This window comes from Trichosurus vulpecula, chromosome 2, assembly GCF_011100635.1.
Source record: "Trichosurus vulpecula isolate mTriVul1 chromosome 2, mTriVul1.pri, whole genome shotgun sequence".
In the NCBI taxonomy this organism is placed as follows: Eukaryota; Metazoa; Chordata; class Mammalia; order Diprotodontia; family Phalangeridae; genus Trichosurus; species Trichosurus vulpecula.
This window is the reverse complement of record NC_050574.1, coordinates 326873809-326896208: the sequence shown is the minus strand read 5'-3', so window position 1 is coordinate 326896208 and position 22400 is coordinate 326873809. Positions and strand designations below refer to the sequence as shown.

At 36.5% G+C, this 22400-nt stretch overlaps 1 protein-coding gene across 2 annotated transcripts in view; it reads right to left on the bottom strand.

Moving 5' to 3' along the window:
* Nucleotides 1–22400, bottom strand: part of RYK (receptor like tyrosine kinase) — a 124018-nt gene that overhangs the window by 6317 nt on the left and 95301 nt on the right. The window lies entirely within an intron of this gene.

The following is a 22400-nucleotide window of genomic DNA, read 5'->3' as shown; positions in this document are numbered from 1 at the left end:
AAAGAAACACAGTCTTCTCATAACTTCTTTACATTAAGTGACTGACTATTCTTATTAAAGACTTAAAAATGAAGATAATTTCAAATATCATTACAAAGCAATTACATGGTGATTTTCAAAGAAGTCATTCAATTTAGAAAGCAGAGTTAATACTATAAACATCTGATAGAAATTGAACTTACATCACTTCAATACTGAAAAGATCTGTAAATGTGTCAGTGTGGATATTCCCTCTACCAACGACTGTAGCTACTTTATAACCTAATAGAATAGGACCTGTCAAAGTTTGTTTCACTAGGGTCGTCCTTTTAGATCCCTGGGTTACTCCACATGATGATGAATCAACCAAGTGGTGGAGGACAGTAGTTAAAGTGCTATAAATGTTTAAGTTGTTATTACTGGTCCTCGATAATTACTTTTTGCTCGGTGGAAAAGCTAAGTTTAAAGACTATACTGATAGAGGTAGTGCTCTTGGAAAATTCAACTTACTTGCTTCACTGACTTGACTGTATGCAATAATCACACACATTTCAGAAAACAGAATAAAAACTCAATGTAAATGGGGATTTAAGACTCCCCATATTTCAGACTTGCCAAATATGGAAATTATACTGAACAAGAATAAAGAAAAATGCAGTTCAAATTTACGAAAACAGAGACCAAGGACGTGTAATGATGCTTTTTTGATGGATTCCCACATATACTTTCTTGGATTTCTCTATGGCTTTTATAAAACATTTTTGTGCACCTATGAAAAAAGACTATGCAATAACAATATAAACTAACCTTCCAGTCTTCCTATCTCTGCCCTCTAATTTCTTCTTCATGTGACTATCAGATTAATCTTCTTTGTAAAATAAGATAACAAAATGCTGCATGAAGCAAGATATGTAAAGCCCTCTATAAAGCATAAAGCTCTATAAAATAGCAGCTATTACTGTGCTCAGATCTGATCATATCGCTCCTGCTCAAACCTCTTCAATGGCTCTCTACTGTAGGATCACAAGAAATAGGAGGTGTAAAGGACCCTAAAAGATCATTTAATCCAAGCCCTTTATTTTACAGATGAGAAAACTGAGAAGCCCAGAGAAGTTTAATGTCTTACCCAAGGTCACAGAGAAAATAAATAGCAGCAGGATTAGGACTATCTGTCAAATAACGTTAAAATTCCTTAGTGAGGCATTCAAAGTCTTTCACAGTCTGGTGCCCCTCTACCTTTCCAGACTGATCTCACACTACTACTATCCTCACATCCTATATTCTAGCCAAACTGGACTACTTTCCATTCCTCAAACATGTCAAATATTCCTTTTCATGTTTTCCGCATCCATTTCTCCTTTGTCCACCCAAATCCTACTAATCCTTTAAAGCTCACCTCAAATGCCGCCTCCTCCACAATGCCTTCTCAGAATCCTTGTCTAATTGGTAAATCTTTCCCATCTCAAGTGACACATAATATTCTACTCGTGTACTAAGCATGTATTATTTTTTATTATATCTATTTGCATATGTATTTCACCACTCTACTAGACAGTAAGATGCGCAGGGGCAGCAATTTATTTAGCCATTTCCCATTTGATGGACATACACCATCCCCACCCCCCCACCCCTGCCCCAGTTCTGTGCTACTATGAAAAGTGCTGTTATTTAGGTATATATGAGGCTTTTTCTTTTCTTTTTTTCTTTTACACACTCAGGGTATTATAGGTAACAGTGGGATCTCTAGATCAGAAAGTATGGACATTTCATTTGCTTTCTTAGTATAATTTAAAATTGTTTTCTAGAATGTTTGGACCAATTCAAGCACCAAGAACAATATAATAGTGTGTCTGTCTTTCCATAACCTCTTCAATGCTGAATGTTCAATCCTGAGGCATCTAGGTAGCACAATGGACAGAGCACAGCACCTAGAGTCAGGAAGACTTAAGTTCAAATATGGTTACACACACTTCCTACCTGTGTGACCCTGGGCATGTCATTTAACCTCTGTCTGCCTAAGTTTCCCCAACTATAAAATGAGCATCATATCACTTGCCCTCAAGGATTGTTGTGAGGATCAAATGAGATAAGTATTTGTAAAAACTATTAGCACAGTACCTGGTACACAGTAGGCATTCACTAAATGTTTATTTCTTCCCTCATTTTGCTATCCTGGTCAGTTTGCTGGGTGTGAGATGAAGCTTCAGTGTTCTTTGGATTTGAATGCTCCTGTTATTAGTCTTCATATAGTTATTGACAATTCGAAATTCTTTTGAGAACTGTTTATATCTTCTGCCTGTTTACTGGGGAATGGATCTTGGGCTTTATATATTTGTGTTGGTTTCACATACAGCTTGAATATCAGGCTATCAAAGCTATCTAATGCAAAGATTTTTTCCCAGCTGACAGTTTCCCTTCTAATCCTAACTCCATTGATTTTGTTCATGTAAAAGCTTTTCAACTTCGAGTAATCAGCATTATTTATTTTAACTTTTGTGACTGGCTCAAGGCCTAGCTTGGTTAAGAGTTCTCACCCTAGTCATAATACAAAAGACACCTGCACTAATTTTCTTCTAAAGTTTCTATGATGTGATCTTGAATATGCAAGCCCTGTAAACATTTTGAGATTATTGTCATATATGATGTAAGCTATTAGTTTAAACCTAATTTCTGCTAAACTGCTTTCCAGTTTTACCAATAGTGCTTGTCAAACAGGAAGTACTTACTCAAACTACTTACAAGCATTTTACTGAAAGCTAGGTTACTGAGCTACACTGTTTCTGATTCTTTCATATTTAGTCTATTACATTTAGTCTGTTAGTCTGTATTTTCCTATTTTTTTTTAACATATTATCAAACAGTCTTGATTATTGCTTTAAAATACAACGTGAAAGTGTAGAAGTTCTATTTCTCTCATTTCCATTTGTTTTCCTTATTTCCTTTCAGACTGTAAAACTTGTATTCTTCTAAACGGATGTTATCACTTTGTCCAACACTATAAAGCATCTCTGATTGTCATAGTATTTAATCTATAAATTAATTCGGGTAGCATCAATTTTATTATACTAGTGTGGCCAAGCCAGGAGCACTGAATATTTCAAACATGTAAGCCATTATTTTATTGTCTAAATTATTTTAAATTGAATCTCTAAAAACCATATGTACCTTGGGACACTGTCTCCCAGATATCTTATGCTTTTGGTAGTCATTTTGAATGTGACTTCTTTTAATGTTTTCTTAGATTTTGTATTGTTATACAGAAGCACTGTTGGGTTTATTTTACATCCTGCTCTTTACTGAAGTTGTCTCAATTTCTTTTCTTACTCTTTGGGGATTTCTAAGTAAGCCATCATTTCAGCAAATAGGGATAGTCTTTGCCTATGTTTTTACATTTACTTTCTCTTTCTTATTTTACTGCTTCTAGTGTTTCTCAGTCACATATAATGTGAGTGTATATGTGTATATTTTTTAATGGTCCTTCTACTACAAAACTTTGTAAGGGGGAGGGGGTAAATGTTGTACTTTGTCAAGGGCTTTTTGTGCAACTATAATCATTTAGTTTTGGATGGTTCTCTTTTTAATAGTGTAGCAAGAATGGGTGTTCCACATTAAAAAGGTGAAGGAAAGATCCAGTGCCTAAGGGATAGACAGGAATGTCACTCATAATAGAATTGTCCCATGGAGTATAAGCATCCTAGGGGAGGCTGATCTTGCTTGGGCTTAAGTTTCCCCTAAGTGCTTATGTGTAAGGGGTATAGGGGTATGTGTGTGTACAAACGTGTATATGTGGGTATATATTTATTTCTATACATATATGCATATATGTTACATATAAACACATAATATATACATACACACATATGTACGAATTATTATGGAACCCTGCTTAGAGGCACTTTGGGACTTACCCAGTCTTGGGGCATGCATTCTTACTAGCTCTCACTTTCAGCCGTCTCTCTGGCTGCCACAGTTCTCCTGCCACAATAGCCTATCAATCTTACAGGGAGAGCACAGTAGAACAGCAGACATCTAAAATGGACACAACACTCAACTTTGCCTGCTGTTGTTCCCAGTAACTCAAGATGGCTGATATTCCAGCCTTCTCTTCTCAGAAGCCTCCAAAAGTAAGTTCAAGAAGATGTCACTAAACTAATGAACTCTGGGGCAAAGTCTGTCTTCAGTTCTAGAGTCTGACATCTCTAGAGCAAACTGGAGTGGGGAGACCAGGAGGCCAGGGTTAAAAAATGATCACATCAACTTTTCACAATTTTGTACCATTCTTGTATCGCTGATATAAATGCAATTTAATCTTAGTGAATAATTTTTTAAATATACTGCTGCATGTGCTCATTTTTAACAAACAGAATGGTAATCAGGATTCCTTAAAAATCTCAAAAAGTAAAAAGAAAAAAAGTATTGTAAAAATACCAAGAAAACTAGAGACACTGGTGCTAAAAGTTTAAAATGTCAAACTCTGTGTCCAGATATTGTATTTTGGTTGTAACTCAACTTAACATCAGGATAGGTACAAAATCAAATTTTCATACTACATCACTAATAATTAGAATGAAGAATGCAGATCTTGGAAGGTAGCGGAGAAGAGAGTAGCAGAGAAGAAACTGCCTGTTGGGTAAAAATAGTCTAGTCAGTTTAAGATCAGAGAGTACCAAATAAAAGTTAATAACAAATCTAAAAAAGGCCAAAAATATATTCACTTGCCGCATAATGCATTGACTGGTCATATCCACTCAAATTATAACATCACCACCTTATGTTGATAGCATATTCACAAACATTATCCTATCTGATCCATATCACTTGTAATGTAGTCAGGACGGTTATTATTTCAATTTGATAGGTAAGAAGTAACTTGCCCAGGGTTTTACACCTTATAAAGTGGGAATCCAGGACTTCTTATCTTCTGACTCCCAATTTAATGTTTCTAATAATAATAATCTGTACACACAGAGGTCAAGAAATAACAAGAATATGCTAATGGCCTGGGTTTACTTAGATATATCATAAATATTAAACCACAGAATAAGAAGAAATAATAATGGATTATTAGTAAGTTTGCTATTTGGATTTGAGACAAAAACTGGTATCTCCAAAGTTCATATCTGTACCATAGAGTCTGCATCTTAGATGTCTTTAGTCTACAGGCCTTTCTTCCTTGTTAGCTAAAAGAATTTTGTATATTTACTGCAGACTACTATCTATTCTTTATCTGCCTATAGAATTAAGACTTATTACATGATCTATAACTTCTAAGTGACTCCAAATTACACAATCAACTGAAAATGATACATGATAAACTGTCACTTTTCTATCTTATTTCTGTATTTAATTTTATATTCCAATCTAACATCACAGATTAGTTTTAGGCAGATCTGCTCAAGCCCATTCTTTCTTCTGGTCACTTCAATGCCACTCTCATTTCTCTCTCAAGATGCAATACAAAACTGGTATGGTCTCCATTTTGAAGTGAGGACTCATACAGAAGTCCTTTTTCTTGTGTCCATGAATTTTTTCCAGTTTGTGAATGACAGACACTGGTTTCCCTTAATCCTAATTCCGAAACTAATATGCAGAAGATATTGTGATACAAATGATCAAAGCAGGCACTGGGATATAAAGAGTTCAGAAAACAAAAAGTCACTCAATCCCTGACTTCAAGGAGCTTACAACCTAAAGTTAGCAATAAGAAACTTATACAAATATAAATAAGACAAATTATTTTATAATGGCAAAGTAAGGGGTCTGTACAAGCTGCTATACGAAGCAGAAGTAGGAAGAAATTAGTTTCAGCTGTGGGTAATAATGGGAAGAAGGAAATCAGAACATTTGATGAAGGAGTGATACCTAAACTAGGCCCTGAAGAGCCTGGGGAAAAAACTCTAGCCAAGATTCAAATAAATGTTCCCCAAAAGGAGGCTCTAGTATTTTTCTCTATCCAACCTCCTGTTATGTCTTAATGTGGTGCAGAAAGAAGGAAGAAATGAAATCCAATTCGAGGTTTTGATAACTGTGTAATTAGGAGGATGGAAGTACCATAGACAGAAGTAGGGAACTTTCTGTTCATGTGCTTGTACTCCCCACTAGAATGTAAGCTTCTTGAGGCCAGGAACTATTTTGATGCTTCTTTTTAGGTCCCCGAGGCATAGCACAGTGCCCTGCCCTTTTTTAATAGGGGAAGATCTTTTTTGAGGGGAAAATGATGAACTCAGTCTCAGACATGCTGAATGTGAAGTGCTGGTGGAATACCCAGAGGTGCAAGAAAGGAGATGGAAATATAGAGCTAGAGCTCAAGGAAGATATTAGGACTTAAGGGTGTGTGTGTGTGTGTGTAGTGTGTGATGTGTGTGTAAAAGAGAGAGAAATGATCAGGGATGCCTTAGATAAAGAATAGGCAACCTAAGAGCCTAAAGGAATATCCACACTTATAGAGCAAGAAGAGAACCAAAGAGTGATGAAACAGTGAGAAGTAGGACTAGGAGAGAAGAGTATCACAGAAATCATAGAAAGAGCTAGTACCCAAGAGGGGGGAGCGATGCACAGTGTTAAATTCAGGAGAAGGGTTCAATTGATGAGAACTGGGAAAGAACATTAGATTTAGACGAGGACTGAGAAAGAACATCAGATTTAGTAAATGAAAGGTCAATAGATATCCTGGAGAGAGCAATGTCAGCAGGATAACTGGAATGGAAAGATCTTAAAAGTAAGTGACTATAGTATGGGGAATTATGAGGCAGTCTGCATATACCATGTAATGTTTTGGTTTTCTTGCCATGGTTAAGTAAATATTATCTATGCTTAAGTACTTCTTCATTCTTTGACAAACACTTATTATGAGCCAGACACTGTGTTAGGTGCTGGGAACATAAATTTAAGAATGAGAGTCCTTATTCTCAAGAAGCTTAAATTCTAATATGATACATAAACAGATGTAAATTCAGGATATACACAAACTATACAAATGCCTTGGGAGGGATAATAACAGCTGGGGGAATTAGGACAAGCCTCTTTGAGAAGGTGGCAAACCTAAATGAAAAAGACATTAAACTGCAAAAGAAAGGTGAGGTAGAAAACTCCCAATGTATTTTAACCATAGAGAGAAGCTATGATGTGGGAGGAAAGATACATGGCCAAGTTTTAAGGGAGACAGAAATGAATTCATAACTTCCTATGTCTGCACAGAAAAAAAGTGTGGGTAACAAGCAAAGTGGACTACAGATCCTAATGCAAGGAAGCAAATTTGTCACTGTAGGGCTATCACTGAGACTTGGTGGGATGGGATATTCTGCGAGGGTCTGGCTTACTCAAAAGAAACGAGGTAGTGTGGAAGAGTGGAAGAGGTGGAGCACCACTGTATCTTAATATATTAATGTGAGGAAATCCAGGTACAAGACTGGAAAAGCAAAGTAGAGAGTCTTTGAGTGAAACTCAACAGAGGTGGAAACATAAGCAACGCTGTCACTGGCATAAAGTACAAATTACCTGGACACAAAAACGGAATAGGTGAGAAATTTGGGGAACAGATAACAAGTCTGGCAAAGAGGAAAGATATAATAGTGTCAATAATCTGGACACTTGCTAAATGATCAGATTAGCTAACAATGTTTTAACTGCCTTAATGATTCAAATGGCAGAGAAGAATTAACAAGAACTTTGTGGCACAGTGGATACAGCGCTAGATCTGAAGTCAGGAAAACCTCAGTTCAAGTCCTGATTCAAGACACTTACTACCTGTGTGACCCTAGGTAAATCAGTCTCTCAGACTCAGCTTCTTCATCTGTAAAATGGGGATAACAAATGCAGCTCGCTCACAAGGTTGTCTGTTGAGAGGATAGAATGAGACAACATTTATGGTACTTTGCAAACACTACAATACTACATAAATGATGGCTGGTATTATTATTTATATTATCATCTGTTCCGAAGTTGATGGATACCAATAAAGAAGAACCAGTTGCTGGGTTAAAAATGCTGGAAACTTTAGGGAAAAATAATCATTCCATCTTAAGAATTTGTAACAGAGAAGGGCAAAGTGATGGCATGTACCTTAAATTTTAATTGAGAATACTTCAAAGAATTTGGAAAAAGTATCCCATAGACCTACCAGGGAAGTCCACCCAGGAAGTGTTGAAAGCTCTCAAGAAAGAAATTTTGAAAGTATAAAGAGAAGCAATTCTGGTGATAAGGAACTAGTCAACTAGCATTTACTAAGCACTTACAATGTCCCAGGCAAAAAACAGTCCTGCTCTCAAGAAGCTCACAGTCCAAGGTGGAATTATTATCCTAATTTTACAAAAGAAGCTAAGTTAAGCTAAGCTAAGCACACCCAAACAACTATGTACATACAAGAGGTATAAAGGACAAACTGGGAGTAGTTTCATAGGGAAGGCACTAAGATTAAGGTGACCTGAAAGGAATTAACTAGAGAGGATGGAAGCAAGGGCCAATGATGGAGGATGAGTTAAAAAGTGTAGGTACTATAACAACAGCATGGAACAATCCTGTAAAAATAGTTTCACAAACACTAACATTTAGAATAAGCTGGAATTAATTGGTCAAGAAAGGTAAGGATAACAAAAATATATTATTTTATAGTTAAATTCCAGAAAAGAATAGGCTCAAACAAAGGGAAGGGAGAAAGGAATGAGCGTTTATATGGCACCTACTGTGTGGCAAGCACTCTAAGCTTTCTGCAAATATTATCTCATTTTATCCTCTCAACAATCCCAGGAGGAAGGTGCTATTATTCCCATTTTACAGTTGAGGAAATTGAGGCAAACAGAAGTTCACTGACTCGCCAAGGGTCACAGAGTTAATAAAGGTCTTGAATTTAGATCTTCCTGACTCCAGCCCAGTGCACTATCCACCGTACCACCTGGATGCCTCAATAGATACAAAACGGTTGATAAGAATGGATGAGATGATGAAAATGTACAGCTGCTTGATTCTCGGTTTGTTCCTGTTTTCTCTGCCATGGGCTAGAAAGGACAGAATAAAAATAACAGCTAATTATTGTATGATGATGCGCAGGATAAGGTAACAGAAAGAGAACACCTAGCTGCCCTTGATAAATTCAGTTCACCAGGCCTGAATGAACTATACATCCCAGGCTGATCGAAGAACAGGTGGATGTGATGGTTGAAACAATTTCAGCAATCTATGAAAAACAGTAACAAGTGAGAGAAGTGCCAAAGGAATAGAGAAGGGCAAATATTATCTCAATTTTTAAGAAAGAAAGAATCTAGAACCTGCAAACTCTAGGCCAGTAAATCTGACTTCAATTCCTAGTAAAATTCTAGAAAATATTAGGAAAGGGATAGTTAGTAAAGACCCCGAAATGGAAGCAGTGATCATCAAGTCTCATCATGGTCAGAAACAGGTCACTGTGGACCAACCTCATGTACTGTTTCATAGTATTTGAATATTTGACAAAGTTTTTCATGCAATGGACAATATGGAATTGACACTACAGGCAGGAGGGCTGAAAGCTGGTTGGAAGGCCAAATTCACAGCATCTGATGGTTTGATGTCAACTCAGAAAAAAGTGAAGAATACTTTTCCCAGGCACTGTGCTTGATCCTATTCTGTTTAACCTTTTTTATCAATGACTTGGATAAAGATATAGGTGTAATGCTTATCAAATTTTTATATGGTAGAGCTATGAAGGAGAGATTAAAAGATTGATGGGCTAAAACACAGGGCTGCATCCAATAGAATTAAATTAAATGGGATAAATTATAAAGTCTTGCACTTAGATTTCCATATCATAAGTAAATGATGATGGAAGCATCAACGTCAACAGTTTATCTGAAAAAAAGATTTAGGGATTTTAGTAGGCTGAAAATACACTATAAATCAAAAGGTGATGCAGCTTAGGACCAGGAATAGAGAGCAAATCTATGATTTCACTGGCATTGGAAACTCTCAGATGAAAAAACTCCATCTTTTAATGCAAATCAGTCAGGCAGGCAGGCAGGCAGCATCTATTATGTTTGGCACTGTGCTAAGCTCGGGGAATAAAAAGAAAAGCAAAATCAGTCCCTGAGATCTAGGATTTCAAATTCTAACAGGGAGGCAAACATGAAAATAACAAGGTCTATACAGAGTAGCTGGAAGGTAGTCACAGAAAGGAAGGCGTTAGCAATTAGTGGAATTTGGAAAGATCTTTCAGAAGGTGACACGTGCTGCATCTTTAAAAAAGCCAGGGAAACGATGCAGAGGCAAGGTGAGAGAACTTTCTAAGCACAGGTGATGGGAGAAGGCACGGAGGTAAGAGAGGGAGGATCTGGAATGAGAAACAGCAACTTCTCTGCACCTTATTCCCTGAGAAAGCTGCTCAGGATCACACAATCAGGATGGGTTCAAGGCAGGCCTTGAAGTCAGACTTCCTGACTCTGAGGCTGGGTCTCTCTGTTCTATCTGCATGGAGATGTCTAGGACATTGCCAGGAGGAGAGAGTTAGACTATAGCTTACCTTGGTCGGACCACACCTGTAATTATGAGTTCAAATCTTGTTACCACACTTTAGAAAAGTCAGTGACAAGCTGGAGAGCATCCAGAAGAGTGTAACCAAGATGCTGAAGGGCCCTGAGATAAAGCCACATGAGACTCAATTAAGAGGAAATAAGGATGCTGCACCTGGAGAAGAGAGTGGGGGCATGAGAACTGACTTCAAGGACTTGTTGAAGGGTTGTCATACATAAGAGGAATTAGACTTGTTCTGCTTAGACCTAGAAGACAGAACTAAGAGGTGAAAAAAGGTAGATTTCAATTTGATATAAGGAGAAACTTCTAACCAAACATGGAATCGCATGCCTTGGGAGAGAGTAGGTTCTGCCTCATGAGGTCTTTGAGAAAAGACTGAAAAGAATCCAATTTATTAGTTTTTGGGTTTAGTTTTTCTTTCTTTTAAGTTTATTACATACCTACCAGTAAGGTGGTGTGCTAGGGGCTGGGAATACCAAGACAAAATGAAACAATGGTCTTGGTGCTCACAGAATTTATAAGGCCAGTTGATTTCACATTTGCAACATCTTATGCACAGGCCCCTTCTCTCCTCTGACACTGCCCCCACTCTAATGCCTGTCCTTGTTATCTCACACTTGGACTATCACACTATCTGCTGGGGCAGAGGAGTTTGGCCTGCCTCAAGTCTCCCCCCACTCCAATCCATCGTTCTTTAGGCCAACAATGTGACTCTCCTAAAGCACAGGTCTGATCATGTCACACCCCCTACTCAATAAACTCTAGTAGCTCCCTATTGCCTCTAGGAAGAAATACAAAGTGCTGTGTTTGGCATTCAAAACCCTTTATAACCTAGCCTTCCTCTTACCCGTCCAGTCAATTCACACCTTACTCTCCCAACACATATTCTCTGATCCAGTGATGCTGGCCTCCTGGCTGTTTCACAAACAAGACACTCTCTCTCTCAGCTCTGGGCATTTTCTCTGGCTGTTCCCATTCTCCCTACTTGGTCCTCACTACCAACCTCTGACTTCCCCAATTAAAATCCCATCTTCTACAGGAAGCCTTCTCCAAACCCTATTAATTCCAGTGCCTTCCCTCTTTTAATTATTTCCTATCTGTAGTAGCAATTTGGATTTGTGGATCTTTCCCACTCATTAATAGGCCATGTGACTTACTTATGTCACAGGAAGACTAAGTTACATGTAGTGGGAGGAGCTTCCTGACACGAAGAGGAAGTTGTATCACAGAAGATTCTGAGAGAGAGAAAACAGTTATGGCTGCTAATGGCCGCCTTCTTGACTGTTAGAACTGAACAGGCTGACTTAACTGTACTGTGAGTTTGTTTTGGGGAAGACCCCAGCAGGGGGTCAGAGAGGTTTCGGGATATTGAGGCTCCATGTTGTAATATTTTATATTGAATGTTTTGGGTTCCTGTTATGATGAAGTGGACTGGCTGGCTATGGGAGGTGAGCATTTGGTTATGGGATATGGTTCTCTGGTGTCTGAATAAATGGTTTACTTCTTCTACCTTCTATGTAGAGAGTCTCGTATACTTTGTGATACAGAAATACACAGGCATCTTGACAATTATCATCTACATTGTTATTACTGCCTTACTGTTTCACTATCCCACATATTTTGCTTGCTTTGTATATATTTGTTTGCACGTTGCCTCCCCCATTATATTATAAGCTTCACAGCAGGGACTGTCTTTTGCCCCTTTTTGTATCCCTAGCCCTTAGCCCTGAGCTTGGCACATAGTAGGAGCTTAATGTTTATTTACTGATTGATTCTAACAGAGACCACAACATGTTGAGAATAAGTATATAATGTGAGATAGATAAAAGCACTAACAATTAGAGGAATCAAGAAAGGTTTCTAATAGAAAGAGGAAGGAAGCTAAGGAGTCTATGAAGTAGAAATGCATTCCAGGTATGAGGTACAGACTAAGGAAAGGGATGGAGGTAGGAGATGGAATGTTTTGAGTTCTGGGAACAGCAAAAAGGCCAGTTTTGCTAGAACACAGCGATGGGGAGTAGTAACATGAACTAAGTCTGAAAAACTGGATACCTTTTGCCAAATCAAAATTTCTAAAGTCATAATCCTGACATTCTCTTGCTCAGAAGGCTTCAATGTTTCCCTGGTCCCCACTGAAAAAACCCAAACTCCTCAAGAAGAGCTTCATGTACTTCATCACCTGCCCCTACCCCTTCTAGCCTTATGTCCCCCCACTCCCCTACATAGGTCCTCTTACCAAAATTGATACTAACTCTTCATCAAACACATCTTGCACTAAATGTCTTTGCTCATGTCATTTCTTCTACCTAGACTGTTCTTCCTCCTAGTTCTACCTAAGGCTCCACTTAAATGCCACCTCCTTCTACAAAGCTGTTTCAACTGCTAGTAAGTCTTTCATCCTCTGAACTCAATATTTTGCTTGTACCTGGCTGAAGGTACTGATTTGTTTAGGAAATATTTGTATATATGTCAATCTCTGTACTAGCTCCTTAGAGCAAGGGCTATGTTTTATCTTTCCCTGAACGCTCCCATAACTATATACCATGTCCTGCATGCTATAGGCAAACAGTTATCATTTGTTCAATAAATAAAAGTAAAGTACATATTATTTACTTAAGTGCTGAAGAAATTCCAAGTAGGGGAAATCATCAACTTTGATTAGTCAGGGAAAGCTTCAAAGAGGTGTCCCTTGAGTTAGGCTTTGGGAGAAGAAAAATAAAAAACACAACATTTAGATTGGCAGAGAGAGAAAGGAGTTCCATGAACAAATACGTGGAATCATTCATTAAAGAATGGTATATCCTATAACAACGATGATAAAGAGATAAGCCTGACCGAAAAACAATTTCATTAGGAAATTGTGAGAGATGAGGCTGGACAGAAAAAAGTTTTATCAAAATGAAGATATATGATGTCAGAAGGAGATGCCTAGATTTAGGAAAGAGAGAATCACTGCTGGTTTTTGAGCCTAATAGTGAATGGATAAAAATGTCATTTTAGGACAATTAATCTGTTAGAGATATGCAGAGAAGAATGGAATACCAAGGACACCAGGACTACTGGGATCTAAGCACAAGTTTTCCAGGATCTGAGTGAGGCAGTGACTCTGGACATAAGTGAGAAGGTTGAACCTGAAAGTCATTCCTCACAAAGAACTGGTAAAATGCAGGGACTAACAGAATTATGTATGAGGGAAGGAAAGGGGGGGGTTGCTTTAGAGAGGAAGAGTGTGGAACTTTAAGGACAAGGAGGAGTTAAAGTTAATTTTATTTCTTTGAGGCTCTGAATCACTACTGGAACTGTTATGGATGATGCCAAGCAAAATCATCATTACCAAAACAAATTGACTTTAGTCCCTACACCACACCTTGAGGTATGTACTGGCAAAGCAAAGTGAGGAGGGGGACCTATACATGAAAAGATAAACAAGAATACTAGGTAACATATGCTAATGCTACCGATGACATGACATTCTACAGTTCTTTGGTGAACTGAAAGAGCTGAGAAGACCTGAGGTCAAATCCTGCCTCAGCCAATTACTGTTTGACCCTGGACAAGTCACTTAATCTCTCTGAGCCTCAATTTCTTCATGTGAAAAATGGGCATAATAGTAATACATCTCTCGCAAGGTTGCTGTGAGGATCAAATAAAAAAACAAGTAGAACACTTCGCAAACCTTAAAGGGCTATCTAAACACTGGCTATCATCATTATTGTTACTGCTCTGTCTTAAAGGACAAGCACAGAGAAAGGAAAAAGGTATTCTAGGCAGGGACAACATGCAGGCAAATAAGGATACTAGTTTAAGTGAGAGCATTTGTATGATGGCACGTAAGAAGTGGTAAGGCTAGAAAGGCATAGAGGGCCACAGGTATATAGACTGTGAAGTGCCTTTAACTCCACACGAAGGAGTTCAGACTTTATCTGTAGACAATGAGAAACCACTGAGGATTTTCAAGCAGTATATGGCATGTTATCAAATAAGGATCATTTATGTATAGTTTACTGCAAAGCTTACAGTGCTATAGAAATGTTAGCTATTATGGGCAATGTGGTACTTTATAAAGATTTATCTGGTAATTATTTTTAGGATGGAGTAAAGAGGAAGGGATTGGAAGTAAAAGACCAATTTCGTGACTTATAATCACTGAGCTTTGGGATAATGTGAGTCTGGACTGGCATCAGGTGAACTACAACAAGGCTAGAAAGGAAGGAATGGATACAAGGGATATTTCTTAGAAAGAACTGACATGACTTGGTGACTGGCTGGCTGGAATCAAAGACAAATAAGTTTTCAAATTTGAGTAACTAACAAAAATGGGCAAGTCCAGAGGGCAACTAGTTGTGGAGCAAATAGGTTTCCTTTCAATTTGGACACGTTAAATTTGAAGTGACAGTGGTGATATCTAGCAGGCAATTAGAGATCCTGCACTGTAGTTCAAGTTAGGGTTGAAGGTATAGATTCAGAAGTAGATAAATGAAATCTCCAAAGGACATCCTATAGAAGAACAAGTTAGTAAGCCCTGACCCTTAGGCAATATTCATATTTAGGAGATAAGGAGAAATGAAGCCAAGAACCAAGAGTAGCTAGTCATCCCTTTTAGCAACACAGTTATCAAACTACTCAACTAAAAAAGTTTATGGCAACAATTTTAAATGTCTTATTCAGCCAAATGCCCAGAAATACAGATAAATTTGACAATTAAGATTACCCTTCCCAACCAACAAATCAACTATCGTTAATGGAAGAGTTTCCTTTAAAATGTTTAAATACTATAACAGAATACGTCAAATAATAGAAGTTGAAGTCCAATAAAACAACAGCAATGCTGAAGAATTCATTATCTATGAATTTCTAGACTAACATTCCCAATATGAAGAAACTACAGGCTGCACAAGAGTAAACCACTTCCCAAATACCTAATATTTATGTGTAAGGGTTCATAATTCTAAAGAATACATCGACCTTCAAACTGCATATTTTCTAAGCCTTTTCAATATTAATTATACATATATTAATATCATCATTTTAATTATGCAAAGATAGGCAAACAGCTATTTTTTTTGTTTAAAGAGCAAATGCACAATAATTATACGAGTAACTATCTTAACTATAGCCTAAATGATAGAAAGTCTTAAACATTCTTTGAGATGAATAGTTAGGTAGTGCAGTGAATACAGTGCTGGAGTTGTAATCTGAAAGACCTGAATTTAAGTCCTGCCTCAGGCACTTACTAGTTGAAACCCTGGGTACATCACTTTCCCTCTTTGAGTCTCACTTTCCTCATCTGTGAAATGAGAAGACTGGACATGAGATCCTCTAAGGTCCCTTCCAGTTCTAAATCTATAATCCTATGATCCTATTACTTTATAATTCTAATGAAACTGATAGTCCAAAAAGGAATACAAAATGTAATATGTACGTTAAACATTAACGTCCAAACAGATATCAATTTTTTTCAATAATGACCAATACGGTAATATAGAACTCTAATCAACTGACTTACAGGCATCAAACCAATTAACTGGAGTGACTGGTGACTTCTAGTTCAGGATTGATTGTCTTTTGCAACTTTCTTTTAAATACAGAAGAGTATTATTTTCTACCCCTGTGAGTCTTGTACAACCTTGCAACCACAAACTACAGTCAGTTCTTATCATCTTTGTCACTGAAAACAAACGCGTAGAGAATTCTACCATGAAGGTGCTTTTCCCTGTATGTAACCTAGAGGAGATGAGTCAAACATTGAAGATAGTTCCTAAAGGAAGAAAATATGATGGAATGTAAGATTTTTCCTTATGCCTAATTTTGTAGATACACAGATAATTATCTGAAGGAAATTTCTCTCCAAATTTTTTTTTATTTTTCAAGTCAGAAAGCACAGGTACACCTTTTCATCCTCTGGTATAAGAAATATTAGTTCTTGTTCACTTATAAATGCAAGGATAAAGGGCTTAAAAAAAAACCTCTAAGTGAACACGAGAACAAGAATAAGAGGCAGCTTCTGTAATACTAATTAAGACTCAGTTTATAATTATGGTAGAAAACAGCCCAAGTAGTTGAAGTAAGAAGGATGAAGAAAAAAACTCAAAAAAGAAAATAGTCTGCCAGGTCAAACACTGTTGTTTGTTGTTGTTTTGAAAGAAAAAATGATGAAGAAAGGAATAATAAAGCAACAAAATAAAGTCTTTAAAAGGACTTGTTTCTGAGATAAGAAAAGTCCAAAGAAATTTTGCTAAGCTTCATATTTCAAGAATAAGGAAAGAATAACTTTAAGTGATCTTTAAGAAATTCATGTATATTTAATAGTCAATGTGGGTCTCTGTTATTTCTGGAGAGGGACTTAAAGAAAGAGTACAAAACTACCGTTAAGTACTTCATGAAGAAAGATGGTAGAGAAAATAGGTCGATATACTCAAATAATTTTTATACCTACAGAGACTCCTTTTAGAAGAGAATCAGTGCCAATTTAGGGCAGTTAAGTTGGAGGTACCATCCTGAGGGCCAATGCTTACCTCAGTAGCCTGTGTCTTAGGAGCCTTTGTTGAAGTCAGGAGGTCCATCCAGTATTATTCCAGGTGACAGATAGTCAGACATGACTGAGAAAGAAGCCACTTCTGCTATGAATTTGTCCTCTGGGTCTGCGGATTAGGAGAGACAGAGGAGCCAGTATTGGATGGTTACTAGGCCATCACTCAAGTTTGACACAATGGCCCCTTTTTTCCCGTTGTAAGATGCTTTGAAAATGCTCCATCCTAACACTGATGATTGAAGAAGGTGGTATCTGACAGAAATGTAGTAGAATGAGAAAACCCTGAAGGAAGTGAAATAATGAAGAAAAGTTCACAATATAAGGTCCTTTGAGCTAATTTGTCTATGGGTTAAACTATCCACCCAGAAGGAACAGAATGAATAGTGAAAATAGAAATAGTAAACTGATCAAAAGGAAGAAAACTGTTCATTTCTGGAAGTAGGTTAACTTTTCCCAAAAGAAAGTAAATTTACTTATTTTCAAGAAAGATCAGGTATAATATTAAAAATTACTCGACAGTACTTTCTCAATTTTCAGGACCCCAAATCCCTAAGGCAAGGTCTGCTTACATATGAAGGATTATACTAGTTTCTAAAAATTGTTGTTAAATAACTCAAAGCTCTTATAATTGGGTATTCATATAAAAAGATAAGATAATACATATTTCTATGAGATCTTCATGCAGTAACCCACAATTTTATAATAATAAATGAAATAAAAACAATATCCAGAAATTACTAAGGATGCCTCTAGAGTGATGTTATTTGGAAAGTAAAAAGAAAAGAGAACACTCAAATATGAGTCTCACATACAACCTAAATTCACTAATTCAGAAAAATTGAGATTATAGGTGTTCTTCTCACATACCCTGGATATTATCTGCAAGGTCACCCACCCTTGAAATAATTAATGTCTCTACTAAAAAGATATGAAATCACAATTTACAGAAGTAGCCATTTTGTTTTTATAACAAAAAATACTAATATTCTTACAAAGCAATTATGAAATACTTCATACGTATAAAGAACTGCAAAGTGCCATTTAAACAGAAGCAATGTGATTTATGGGAGGCTTAACAGGTAATAAACAAACACCATCAAAGAATATAGGAAGCAATAAAGAGCACTGAAATAACTGCATGCATTTTCAACTTCCAATATTAAAACCTATCTCTAATGCTAGATAATGAAAGTTGTTGCCCTACTCTCCTTAGAGAGGGCAGACTAGTTACTATGTTGGTCAATTTAGCTCAATTGTTTTTCTCTGTCACAAGGAAAGGCAGTGGGGAGTAAGGTACACTGGTAAGGTACAAAAGTAAAAGGAATAAAAATAAAACATAGAAAAAGATCTAACCTTTCAGATGACATAATTCTTTGAAGTTAATAAAATATTTATCATGAAAATGAGTAGCTAGATTATGACACTTAAATTAACCTATAAAAAGGAATAATTTTGATTGTTTGCCTTTCCAATTAGACAAGATTATTTAAGCATACCATAATTCAATGAAAATATACAATAGACATTTAGAAATAAGAAAACTAAATGGAAATAGCTTAGAAAGACAGAATGTTTAGAAACCAAATATGGTAAAAAGCAACAGACATTTCCACAATTATACAAAGTTTCATCTTGTAAGAAATTGAACAGTGTTTGAGTAACATCCAATTCTATACATCAGCTAAGTGTTTGTAACTCTCTAATTAAAAAGAAATCCTATAAAGTATCCTCAGTATTATTTTGATGCAATAGCTGTGCTTGATAGGCCCTTAAAGCAGTAAGTTTTAAGAATGACAGGACAACAGCATAGTTTTGGAAGGTATAGCCTACATTCTACTTTTCAATGTTTGAGACATTGGTTTCCTGATTCATGTAAAAATGAAGAATACTTATAAGATTTAACCTGCTTCACCAAAATGTCAATGTTGACTTTTCAAAACAGAAAAGGAGCAATATATATTTATATATTTAGCTATCAAGTGCCAAAGAAGCTATTATAATCTGATTCAATTGTTAAGGAGAAGTTCTTGAGGTACTGCTAATAATGTCTAATATAATAAAAAATTTACTTGCTATTATGTAGGTAGGACAGTACTAACGACCATTTGCCCCAAGTGTGAGATTTCTCTCAGAGGGTTTTATCTAGAAATGGAATGAATACATTCAGAGTAGGTGATATGAGAAAAATCCATTTCTATAACTACACATCACCTATACAACTAAATTTTGCATAAGGTAGACCAAGCTTTTCTAGGCTACATGTAGGACATTAAAAAAAAATAATTTGCCACCCTAGCTCTTAAACAGGAAGCTTTCTGCATTTAAAAGAGGACCTCTAAATAGAAAGTTCTCCTTTCACCAGTACCATTCCTTTTATTCTTTGCCTCTTACATCAAAGTACAAATTTTGTAACAATGAAACTCAGATCATACATAAGTCATAAAAGCTACAAAAAGTAAAAGGCAATCCTTTAAATTGCATATAAGATACAAAAAGAAACAAAGTAACACTACAACAGCGATTATCTATTCATTATTACTGAAACATTTAGGCAATTTGTACAAGATCTAAGAACTCTCGAAATAGACACCTCTGATAATTACTGATGGTAATAAAATAGCTAAACATCCTTCTAAAAAGGTAAAATAAAAATATTCAGTTAAAAAGATACAACAAAAACAATTTAAAACAGTACTTTTATTTTAACCATCATAAGATCTAACATTCCAAATCTCAGTCCTAAAATTAATGTTACAGAAACTTGAAATGATGCCTCTTCTGTAACACGCATGTATGGACATTCAATTTTGGGGCCTCTGACAAGGTGCATTTCAAGTCTTAAGTGACCTAAGTATGTGACCAGACTGAAGAGTCAAAACAATCAGTCAGAACCGATGATAATGTGAAGAATCACAAATTGCTCTACTGAAAATTCACACTCCACTACCCTCCTAAATGCAATGATTATAGTGAATAGGACTGCAATCATCATTTTCGCAATGAGTAATATAGCTTGAATTATATATTCCTTTGACAATCTAACAACCTGACTTGGTCTTTCTAGGAAAAGAAGAAAGTGTTAGAGAAAAAATCTAAGTCTGAACAGGAAAGGCAGTTTAGACTCATATTAAAATGTAACGAAGCAATGCATTTTCTTATTCCTCGGGCAACACAGATGGTATTCGAATAACCTAGAAGAGAGTTCTTTTTCAAGACTGAGTCTTCAACATTTGTTTATTAGCACAAAGAAGAAGAGTATAAGAATCCTGATTTGATTGATAAAGAAACTATCCAATAGGAATGGAATCAGCCTCCCCCAACTGTAGTGTCTTCTAAGACTTAGTTCTCAGTACCTTCTTCTTGCCACACTTTCTTGGCAGAGTCTTTTCCACACTTTGGTGTCCACTTTAACAACAATATTTCTCAAATCTATATTTTCAGCTTCATATTTCAAAGTTTCTTCTACAAAAGTTGGTTGGATGTACCACTACCTGACATATATGTTTAGAATATAAACTTCCCAAATTCCCCATTTCTGTCAACAACGTTCACTTGGACTGAAAATCCCTAACCATAAATGTCCTTCATTCATAATTTTTCCTCAAAAATTCAAATTCTCTTTGCCACATACAGTGCCATCATTCTAATAAGGCCCTATGCCTAAATTATAGCAACAACCTCTTAGCTGGGTTGCTTGGCTCCAATCTCTCTCCTGTGTCAAGTTCTTTCATAAAGATACAGATGGAAAGGGACTAATAGAGGTAATATGCTCTAACTCAATACTTAATAGTTAAGGAAAATGAGGCCAAGAAAGATAAAGAGGTTTGTGAAAACTGACACAGCTAATTAGTGGGGAACCACAACCCAGTTCTCCTTACTTCCAGATCAGAAATCTCTTCACCATATAAAAGCTGTTTCCTTTGTCCCACACTTTACCATTTCACACGATCATTTACAATAACTTTTCAACGCATTTCAAATGCAGCTCAAACTCCAGCCTGGAATTCAAAGCCTCACATAATCTCAGTCTATTCTTTTCTTTCTACCCAATTTTACTTGCTACTACTCTCCAACCCATACTGTGCATTTCAGGCAGATCTCTTTACGCACTTCGAATATAAGAAGCTCTTTCCTTCCCCCAGAATGCTTTGCTGTCCCTTTCTCACAGTCCAAGCGCTACCCATCCTTATGAGTCTCCTTCAAATTGTATTACTGCAGCTTGCTCACCTCTTCTCATTCCTGACCTCTCAAGAGACAACATCTGCATACTTTGGCCGTGAACTATATCGCATCATATAATGTGCTCTAATTCCAGTACATTATATGTTAATAACATCCACCCAACTAGACTATGCTTTGTGAAGTGAACTGTTATTAACATTTCATGTGAGTTTGTGTATTGGGAGTCAGCAATAACCAACACTGATATTTACTTATCAACTCTACACTTCTTTTAGCTCCACCAAAAGACACATAAATATTCAGTTATATATAGTTCCCTGCGTAAAGTATATTTTCCATTACGGACAGACATGGTGGGAAGTGAGCTAAAAATCTAACGGATTTTGTTTGTTCGAATGGTCTAGGTTATTGGTGACCTCAGTCCAGCTCTTTGTGCTAAAAACCTGACCTTTATATAGCATTTGCATCTATCATCATATTAAATATTCATTAAAATCCTGAGAGGCAGATACAGACATACTGTTATTTTCATTCTGTAGATAAAAGAAACCCAGACTCACAGAAGTTGTGACTTGTACAAAAGTGTTAAGAGGCAAAAATTGAATCCAAGCCTTTCCTAAGTCCAATTTCTTCCCACTAAACCACATTGCTTCAACTAGTAATATGATGTTTATACTCAATGATGCTTAACAAATAGACCAAAGGCTCCACTGCTCTCTCTGTGTATGAATAAAGCACACTAGTTTCCCGGAATGTGAATGATTATATCATGCAATTCCATTGTGTAGACAAGGTTTTCTATAAAATAGGCCTCTCTTTCCTTATCTGTAATGGGGTTGGACTATAAGAGTTCTTCCAGCTCTAATAATATATGATCTATTAAAAAAGTCTCTGAATTATTCCAATAGATTCAATTACCCATTAGACTTCCAAGCTCCCTATTTAACTACCTAGTTGAGTACTTTTCACACACTTTTAGTAACTAGAAATTCATTTCATTATTCATTCAAATACAAGAACCAAGAAGGTAAAATCTACTAGAAAAAAAAGACGCAAAACATTTCCAAACAAAATATACATGATTTCTGAATCTGTTCCACAACACTTCTCTTTATTAGATGGCTTAACTAACAACAAAGCGTATTTGTTTTGTTTAGTTATTGGTCAACAGGCACCCTATACAAAATGAATGCACTTAAGAGAAAGC